General features: G+C 33.9%; 1 pseudogene; it reads right to left on the bottom strand.

Moving 5' to 3' along the window:
• Positions 1 to 7,538: 7,538 nt before the first annotated feature.
• LOC131001443 (uncharacterized) lies at positions 7,539 to 8,935 on the bottom strand (annotated as a pseudogene).
• Positions 8,936 to 10,796: the final 1,861 nt, after the last annotated feature.

The following is a 10,796-nucleotide window of genomic DNA, read 5'->3' as shown; positions in this document are numbered from 1 at the left end:
TCACTCCCCCTCCATCTCAAACCCTCCTCTTTCTCTTTGAGGTCCGTATGCATAGCCGCTCTTCTTTGTCTTATCACAAGAGCTATGCATACCCACCTATATATATCTCCCACCTTCATCTCCACATCCACGCTCCTCTTCTCCATCCCTCCTTATCTCCCTCACCCACTAGGCGTCTTCCTCTTCTGAGTCACATCTGCTCAAACTTCTCTCGAATGTTCTCACTGGTTTCTGAGAAATGGAGTTGGGTATCGTACGATCATAGCTTCCATCATCAGTCATCATTCCTTTTTGATGTTGCCAAAAAGGGGGGAAAACCCAAAGAAAAACCATCTGAAACTAAAGCTGGTAAAGCAAAAGGATCACCAGAAGCTCAAAAGAAAGACGAACCAGAAAGACCTCGAGTCAATGGAAAATAAGTGTTGAAGAAGAAACAACAAAGGAACAACAACAACAAGAAGAAGATGAAGATCAAGCTGGAGTCCAACACTTTTCAGTGTTGTGTTTTCTCTGTATTTTATTTTCTTATGTTCTGCGCTGTACTGCAACTGATTTCTCATCAGTTATTCTTAAATGAAAATACAACTCCTTTTGATCTCAACCTGAAGACAATATCTTTTCGTCCAGGCTCTGATTATTTACTTCAGTTTTGTCCTCGCTCTGTTTTTCTCTGTTCTATTTTTCCTCTGTGTGCAAGTTTATAGGTTATCTTGTTAAGGGGGAATAGTATTCACCCTGTTTAGTAACTTGCCTTTTGATTTCTGTCGTTGTTTGTCTTAGAAATTGTTGTATGGTTTTGGCATCATCAAAAATGGGAAAATTGTTGGGAACTTAATGAAATATCTTAGCCCTAGTTTTGATGATACCAAAATCCTTAAGGTTTCTTTGTAATAGACTAGAACTTTTAGAACTCAAGTGTTGGAATTCATCTTCTAGTTGTTTAGTGTTATGAAGACTGAAGACTGAAGACCGGAGGAATGAAGATTAATGAAGAACGAAGGACTAGAGACTGAAGAACTCAGCTGATGTTCGCAATTAAAGGCAAAAGTCAATTACTGATATTTGACTAGAACGAGTTTCTCAACTGAAGAATCAGCTATGACTGATTCATCTAATGCTGGCTACGTGGAATCAGCGGACTGATACTAAAGTCAAGTATCAGTTGACATTCTTCCTCGGACTGAAACTCTAACGTTAAAAGGAAGTCACGCAATCAAAGTACAACCGCAATAAATGCAGAGATACAGAGGATCGTCCTTTCTCTGCAGAGCATTTATTTTTAGTGATTACCATTTCAGAGGTGCTTTACCTCCTTGTACTTGAGTAGCCGTTTCTCACCAAACAAGGAACCTCGAAGATTGAAGCCTCAGCAAAATTCGAATTACTCTCCAACGGATGAATTCTTGAAGACCATTCAAGATATCTCTTATAAATAGAGGTCGAGGATCACTTCAATCTTCACCGATTCAAATACATAAGCTAAAACGCTGCCGAAATTGCAACTCAGCAAATCAAAGCCTTCCAAAGTTTGAATCGAAGAAGAGAATCACAAAGTCAAAATCAGTCCATTGCTGATTACATATATTCTCTTAGAACCTTAGGCAAATATTGTTTATCCAAAGCCTAAGTTACTGATTACAGAGAGCCTGTTCTCTGTGATCTAGTTGGTAGTTTTCGAACCTCCTTTCAACTGAGCGAAAAGAGTGTTTGAAGTTGTGTGGAGTTTAGACCAGTGTTCTGACTCCAAGAGATCTTAGTGCCCAGTGCGCGCTAAGTGTGTTTGAGAAATCTAACCCAGTGTGTTGGTGCTTGAAACGTGTGGTTTCAGTTCAAGGTTTGCTGTGCACCCATAAGCATATGACTAGAGTGTTTGTCAGTGTGATTTACTGACCTGTGGATGTAGCAATTGGATTCCGAACCACGTAAAAATCCCTTTGTCGTTTATCGCTTTCAGTTTTACTTTCTTATCTGTGCACAAACGTTCTTAACTGAAATTGACTAATCACAAAGTGAAACACTAACCTGACAACGTGTCTCTAAAAGGCTTTTTCAAAAGACAGTTTTTCGCTGCGTGTGTTATTAGTCTAACTGATAATTCTTCGGATAGTCAGTAAGATTCATAACACTTCTCTGATCAATCCACATCTGAACCTCTACGAGAGTATTAGTTAAAGTCTTGACTTTAACTGATATCTTTACTGAAGTGTTTTTCAGTATCAGTCTTCAACCTTTCGTTTACTGTTAAAGGTTATATTGTGTTTGATTTTGAAAAACTGCCTTTAGGTATATTCCCCCCTCATACATCTATTCTAGACATTTCGGACCCAACACTATATATTGTTAATATCATTAGATTGAGATATTTTTAAGATTCCGGTAAAAACTGATAAGACAAAAAAATGACATTTACCACAATAATCATGCTATCAAAATTATGTGCTGCTGCAAATCTGCAATTTGGAAAGGAAAAATGGCCCATCATTTGCTGGAATACACATTTATGATACCCTTTGCCCATCATCCTAGCACCACTACTACCCTATATATATATAGGCTTCAACACACGCGAGGAGTGGTGTATCGCTCACTTTCCGTGAAATGTTTTTTTTTTTTTTTTAAGTATTATTATTATTATTATTTGAATGAAGTATAAATTATTATTAACATAATCAATTTTAATATTTTTATATATTATATAAAAGATAAAGCTCAATGTTGTTTCTTTATATTCAAATAAATGAATAAAAATAATAGGTCGAACTTTAATCTTTATATATAAGAATTAACAATGTCAACAAAAATTTTTAATATGTTAAAATTAAAATTGATGTATAAAATAAAAAAGTAATGGTAAAATGAACTAAATGTGAGTGATGCTTATGGAATGTGAACGAAAATATCAATCATATGGCTGATATTGTACCTAGAGGGCGATTTTTTTTCTCAGGATTCGAATCTTGGAGGGAGCGAAATATTTTAAAGTTTGTTATTCATCAGTATATATTGCCTTGTTCATCAGTATATATGTCTTATTCATTACTAATTTTTTAAATTTCGTTATTCATCAGTATATATTGCCTTGTTCATCAGTATGTATGTCTTATTCATTGAAAAATAAGGGTCATCAGTGTCTCATTGGAGCACACCCCTATATATATATATTGAGAATGCTATCTTTCGTGAGAAACAAAAATGATTGCATAAGTTAGTATATAGTGTTGCATAAGGTGTAGTATAACACTGTATAAATTTTTTACCTGCATGGGTTTGAATCTTGAAGGGAGCGAAAATTTTATCTAATTAATTGAATTTCGTTATGCAGTCATTACAAGCAACTTATGCAACATATAAACTAGCTTATACAATCATTCTCTTCTCACCACATTTGTCCATTCTCATTTGATTTGATCTTCTCCCTATATATATATTAATATATAGTTAAATTTTGGTATATCGTGTCCTTAGGTAATATGTAATTAATATTAAATCTGGATCATATATTGTGTAATGTGACACAAAACAGAAGGCTTTCAAAGCAAAATATATGCAGGGGTAAAATAAGAATAAAAATTTCAGATATTAACAAAAAAATATATTTTTTTAATTTTTTATTCACTCTATGGAATACAATGCATGTAATTGAACATAAAAATACTTTGCATTAGGCAACTCGACGCGTCAGGTACCACTCGCCGCTGCTCGCCACCTTGATTATGCATATAATGCATATAATCGAACACAAATATGTATAACATTACACAAAAAAATTCAAATATATAAACGCCAAATATGCATAACTTTGCACACAAAAATATACATAATATTTTCGTGTGCGAAGTTATGCATATTTGTGTGCAATATATATGCATTTTTGTGTTCAATTACAAATCTCACTGGAACCACACTATATATATATAAATAGGGGTGCGCTCCAATGAGACCCTTATTTTTTGTGAGACACTGAGACCCTTATTTTTCAATAAATAAGACATATATACTGATGAACAAGTCAATATATATTGATGAATAACGAAATTTAAAAAATTGGTAATGAATAAAACATATATACTGATGAACAAGACATTATATACTGATAAATAACGAAATTTAAAATATTTCTCTCACTCTAGGATTCAAACCCTGAGAAAAAAATTCGCCCTCTAGGTACAATATCAATCATAGGATTGATAAAATAAACGCACAAGATCATGTCTAAGATCTCACATGTCGTGTTCTTAGTGCGTCATATGTACACAATGTGCGATCCATATTTGGTACTAACTACTATCTAAAGACACGGTACTACTGGAACCCAATCATATATATAGAGAGAAGATCAAATGTGAATGGACAGATATTGTGAAAATGAAAAATGATGGCATAAGCGAGTATATATGTTGCATAAAATGCTTGTAATTTGCATAAGTTGCTTGTAATGACTGCATAACGAAATTCAATTAATTAGATAAAATTTTCGCTCTCTCCTGCAGGATTTGAACCCAGGTACAATTTTTATGCAATATTATACTTGCAGCTTATGCAACACTATATATTAGCTTATGCAATCATTCTCATTTCTCACAAAAGAAAGCATTCTCAGTATAACCCATCCATATATATATAGTACTTATAATAAGTTCTATCATGTTATTTTTAAAAGATAATATGGCTTGCAAGATAACTAATTAAATTGAAATTATTTTTTATTTTTATGGTTTTTGTGTGGGTTAACTATATTGTAGTATTATTGATTAGGGATTTTGGCAAATAAAATTATAAATTATTTTAAAATTATAATTTTAACGTGACTTTTGAAGTATAACAAATTAAATCGTCACCTTTTCAATTTTTATAATTTCGTCCCCTCAAGTGTTTTTGGGTAACCGGAGTGTTGAATTGATGCTTACGTGAATTAGTAAAACTGACATTGTTTTTGTGAGGCCTAAATGACATTGTTTCGTACAATTTCAATAATTTTTTTTTTTCAAATTATAAAGAGTTGTATCATGTATCTATCTGCACCATAATTTTCAATATTAAGCAATTTTATTGCAGACAATATCGTAACATGAATATTATTGGTAAACTAATCCATGTAAACTCCAATACAATCCGACGATTGAAAAAAATTAAGATACGGAATTATAAAAATTAAAAAAGTGGTGCTTTAATTCCTCTCATCTTAAAAGTTACGTTAATATTTACAATTTCGAACCAAAACCCATATCCATTAATCAAGATTTCCGCTAAAAACCAAATGCAAACCCGACTACTATATCGGTATTAAACAAGATTGCTCCACTGATAATTAAATAGTGTGAAATGTTAGAAATAAGTTGTATTCAAACGATTAATTAAAGTCAAATCTTAGTAATCCATTTATTAGTAGCCATTAATTGCATATGGATCGAACCACAAAAAGTAAGAGATAAACATCGTTGATTGTAATTGTCGATTAATTTGAGGATCTACGCCTACAAAAGTGATGGATCAATCCTAAATTACACCAAACACATTTATACAGCTTATTCAATTAAATGGCTACCTAAATAGAGGTAATAGAGACTAGAATGGTAAACCATTTTGTAGTTACCCCTAATCCTTTATTAGGTAGTTAAGCTATATTTGTCCAAACCTTGTGTCTATGATGTCTATAGCTCCTAGCTAGTTTGATAAGGCTATTAGTTTACCCAACCCTATTTTATAGTTTATTTATTGTGGGAGATTAATTTAATTGAGAATTAATAAATCATTCCAAGAGGGTTTGACGCGTATATTTAAAATGACACTCAAACTAAAGTATGAATTTAGCCACCATATTTATTTATTTCATTTTTCTTTATGACGATTGAGAATTAATGAAACGGTGATTTATTTTTTTTTGTATATTTTTCTGGTAAAACATATAATATGATAATTTTGTATTTTATTTCACATATATATATGACTGCAAATAATAAATACACAGTCAAATTCAACTGTTGGAAAGAGCCAAATGAAGTAGATAAATTGTAATGCAAGAAATGTACTATGCCATAAGTGATTTTCATGTTCGGAAACATTTATTGCGGTTTGAAAAAATAAGTATTGAAAACTTTAATGCATTTAAGTATTTATTTATTTTGGTTTTTCTGTGTAAATGTTTTTGGTAGTAAGATTCTTGCGTAAGAACATCATCTAGTGTCATCATCTTCGTATGAAAAGAAGGGCTGAAAATTGGCAGAAGAAATTCATAATAACTAAAACAACATCTAAAAAGAGAGAAGATATATAATAGAAAAACTGGAAGGATAAAATGATTAATTTATTGACCGTTTCAGGATTTTTATTATTTCGTTTTTCTCCTAGAGGTTATTAATTATTTACCTCTAAAAATATATATCGTCCGACAAAACAGTTTTCCTCCCACAACCCATTTTCAATGCCCTTTCGCCACTAAAGTAGGATATGATTTGTCCTCAACACAAAATCATCCCAAAATCTTGATAAATTTGACCTTTTAACCTTTTACATTATAAAATGGGAAAATTGCACCTAAATATATAAACTTTGCCAAAAATCCATATTTGACGCGAAATTGGGATTTTACATTTTAATACACCAACTTTCGTTGTTGTCCAAATTTGACACGACTTAATTATTAAAAATTCAAAAAACAACCTCTTTTTGTAAATAATTATACAAAGACGTATGTTATTATTTGGGACATTTAAACCAAAACAAGATATTTCCTTATGATGTTTTCTTTTAAACCATTTTAGGCGCGGATCAAAGAAAAATTGATGTGTTAAAGTTACAGCCCTAAAAGTCTACAACATTACAAAGTTTTAATAAAAGATTAATCCAGATTCACCTAAAAAATAAAGCAATAAGAAGAAGAAAGAACCTAAGAAAAGAATTAAAGAATATTGCCATAGGTTGAAAAGAAAATTCAATTCACTTCACACTTTATCTTATATGTATATCTTATGAATTACAAGTACGTATATAATGTCAAAAATGGCATAATTTTATACATTTTTTTTTTCAACAATAAATATACAACAAAAAATGAAGTACATATAACGCCAGATTATCAAAATTTAGCTTAACAAAACCTTCATATAATTCCGCCGACGACGACACCCATTTTCTTCGACCAATTCTCACTCTTTCTCTCATTCTCATTAGAAAAAAAAAAGTTAATTCAGCCCAGAAATCTCGATCCACTCTTCTGAATGCATGTTTTAGTATGAACTGAATAACTCCTAAGTATAATTGTGTAGCAGAAGGTACAACGAAAAGCAAAAAGTTTAAGAAAAGTTGGATATTTTTTCTGATTCTAATTTCCTTGGTTGATTCACGTTATTCATTCAAAACCCCAAATGTGAAAACACTCAGCAAAAAATAAGCAAAGATATAATTCCATGATCATCAAAAAGAAAAAAAAAGGCACATATATACATGTAGCTGATGAAATGAATAATTTCGCAGTTTACGTATATAAATAGATATAGATATGTATATATATCTATATGATGAATGTATATATGAAAAAAGGATCCAAAAAGAAGACTATTATTTACACATAATTTAAGCACTAGTACAGTGTGATTTTTCTTTTCCTTTTTTATGAAAATTTGTGAAAGTCATGGTTAAAAATGATCATGAAAGACCACACTAATATTTTTTACCTCATTTTTTTTTTTGAATGATGGTGTTCATCATTGCTCCAGCAGCATACTTTCTATACTACAATGATGCCTACTCTGAAGAACATATCCATGATTCCACCATACCTTCTCCTCTGACGGCAGCGGCAGGGGCGGCGACGTTCTCCGAGGTGGAAGAGGGGGAGAAGTTAGTGATCTTGGCGTTCCTCTGGAAGTCGTAGAGGGGTCTAAGATCAACTCGGTCATCTTTGGGACTGCTCCATCTGGCCGCATTGGTGGTGTCGTTGTGGGGATCGGAGGGGATGAGGTTGGGGAGGCCGGCGAGGGTTTCTGATACCTGACTGTGATGCCCAAGGCTGAAGTGATCATCATTTGATGGGAATGCATTTTGGGGTTTGGAGGAGGAGGTGGTGGAGAATGGGAATTTGGGGTTTGATTGGAGGAGGGAGGTGAGGATGTTTTGGTTTGGAATGTTGAAGCTCTGTGGCATCGGGAGTTGGTAATTCATGGAGCTCGACGCGCTGTTAGTAGTGCTCACCTTCTGGGCGAAGGGCCGGCGGAGATAGGGCGGTGGTTGGGCGGCGTCCAGGGCGCTGGATCTCGAGCCGAAGAAATCGAGCCTGCTCCTCGGGAAAGAGGAGCTGTTGAAGGGCGGCGCGGGGATTCCGGTAAATTCCTGAACCATGGCTCTGAAATTGGTGGTGTCTGTGGTCAGCACGGTGGTTGGCGCCCGCCTCGACGCTCTCGACCGCTTCTTCGGGTTCCGCGCCGCCGGCGACGCGGCTGCTGGGGCGGCGGGGCCTCCTCCCTGCCGCGGCGGAGCTGCTGTCCAGCCCGATCCCGGCGCCTTGGAAGGACGGCATGAATGGGGAGGAGGTGGGGAACACGATCGGATTCGGGTCGGATCTTAGCGGCGGAGTCGAGATTCTTGGCCATGACAGATTCGAATTCAAGAGCAATGAATTCGGGTTTTGGTGGAGTTGAAGATAGCCGGAGAGCGGGTCGAAGAACTGCGGCGGCGGGTTGGGAATGGGGACTCCGCCGCCGGTGCTCATGTAGGCGGAGACAGAGTCGGCGGCGCGTGAGTCGTACTCCTCGTCGCCACCGCTGGATGATTGTAGGCTCCCACTGTTGGCAGAATCCATTGCTTCTCTCTCTCTCTAAAACAGCACCCCTCAATAAAAGAAGGAATAGACAGAGATTTTGCGTTGTGCGACTCAGATTTTTCTCTTACTTAACAAAACCACAAAAACAAAGGCTGCCAGAAAAATCCATCACAGATTGAGAGAATTTTCAGACATCATTCAACAACACCTCTGATCTCCAAACAGCTTCTGCTGTTTGCCTTCTTCAACCAAAAGGGGGTTTCTCGGATGAAAACAAACCACCAGCGACTTCTCCTTTCCTTTAATATATGAGCAACTAGCTAGGGTTTCACCAACAAAGAAGTGAAGAGAGAGAAAGAGAGTAAAAGGAGCTCTCTGTTAACCTTTAGAGAGAGAGAGAGAGAAGGGGAGAAGGCTGGAGCTCAATTTTTCGCACTAGAAAAAGGAAAAGGTGGGGTCTCCATGAAAGGATGCTACTGTGCCTTTGAGAGAGAAAATTCGTAACTTTTGTGAGATGTCAAACATATAGAGAGGGAGGGAGAGAGAAAGAGATTTTGTCACGCCTATTTTCTTTTTTTGTGGTTTGTAAGAATTTTCGAATGTGAATACGAAAGATAATGAGAAAAATTTAAGAACAATATCTGTAATAATTTATTGGGATAAAGAGGTAGTATACAAACTGCCAAATTAGAGAAGGATGGTTGTTGAAAGCTATGAAAGAAACAGGGATCTACCATCATCTTTTTTAATACACAAAACAATTTAAATAAATACTAGTAGTATTTATTAGCTTTGATTTTTCTATAAAAGTAAATAATCCAAGAAACAAAAATGTCTTCATTTCACAAGTCAAATATTTGAATTTAATTTCTTTTTTTTCCGTCTAAATAATCCACCGTTTGTGCTCATTAAAAACAATACTGTTCATCATAAAAGAAAGTACTAAAAAATTGGGCACGTAGGTAGAGATTTAACCATCATGATTTAATGTTAATTTCGGAGAAGAAAGTTGTCAACTATAACATCAAATTCTAGTTAAATGTAAAAATTAATATTCCTCCCCCATATTATTCATAATTACTGCTGCATATATAAATTTGAATAGATGAAGAAATCGTACAATTTCATAAATAATCGTGGGTACCAACATCCGCACCCAAAATTAAATTCATGCTTCAAAAATTAAATGAAATATGAGACGATGGGAGGCGTATGGCTAGTGAACTGCAAAAAATAAATAATTTAAAAATGCAATATAAAGAATATACCAAGTCCACTAATTTTCGAGTGTTGTAAATAATATTCTGCTTTGGCTTCTAATTTTCAACCGAATATCTTTTTCTACTTTTAGTTTGGTTTTATTTTGATATTACAAGCATATGGGTACACATGTTGCCGTTTTTAATGATGGATAAGGATAGTTCAAGAGATGTTATTCTGAGATGGATGGATCAGTTCAACAACACACTTTAGTTCGCTGCAACCATCAGAACTAAAACATCAAAATTTAATTCACTTTAATTTATAACTTGCTTCAGAAGAAATACTATATATGTATATTGTATTCTCTTCCACATGTATAGAACGTAATTAGTTTTCATACACGTTGCGCCTTATGTATAATTTTAGATTGATTTTATCCGACCGATTTTAAAATGTCTGTCATCTTCTATGGGTAAAATATATATTTTGACTTGTAATAGGATGGAGATCACACAATAATATGTATACATATTATAGATTTTTTTTAATAAAATTTGATTTATGTATTATATTTCTATTGTATATTAATTTAATTAAGGATAAACATATAATATGGTATACTATATTTATGTATCATTACATGAATTACAAAAATATGTATTATTATAAAGTTTGATTATGCGTATTATATTCTTACATATTTTAGTTTTAAAGATAATTTATTAATTTAATATATATTGAATTTATATGTTCAATAGGATAGTCGTCATTTTGATAATTTGAATATAAATTCTTTAAAATTGTGATAAATTTGATCTATTCAGTATTATATTGG

The sequence above is a fragment of the Salvia miltiorrhiza genome, chromosome 8 (assembly GCF_028751815.1).
Source record: "Salvia miltiorrhiza cultivar Shanhuang (shh) chromosome 8, IMPLAD_Smil_shh, whole genome shotgun sequence".
In the NCBI taxonomy this organism is placed as follows: domain Eukaryota; kingdom Viridiplantae; phylum Streptophyta; class Magnoliopsida; order Lamiales; family Lamiaceae; genus Salvia; species Salvia miltiorrhiza.
The sequence above is the reverse complement of the archived record's forward strand: the minus strand, read 5'-3'. Positions and strand labels throughout refer to the sequence as shown.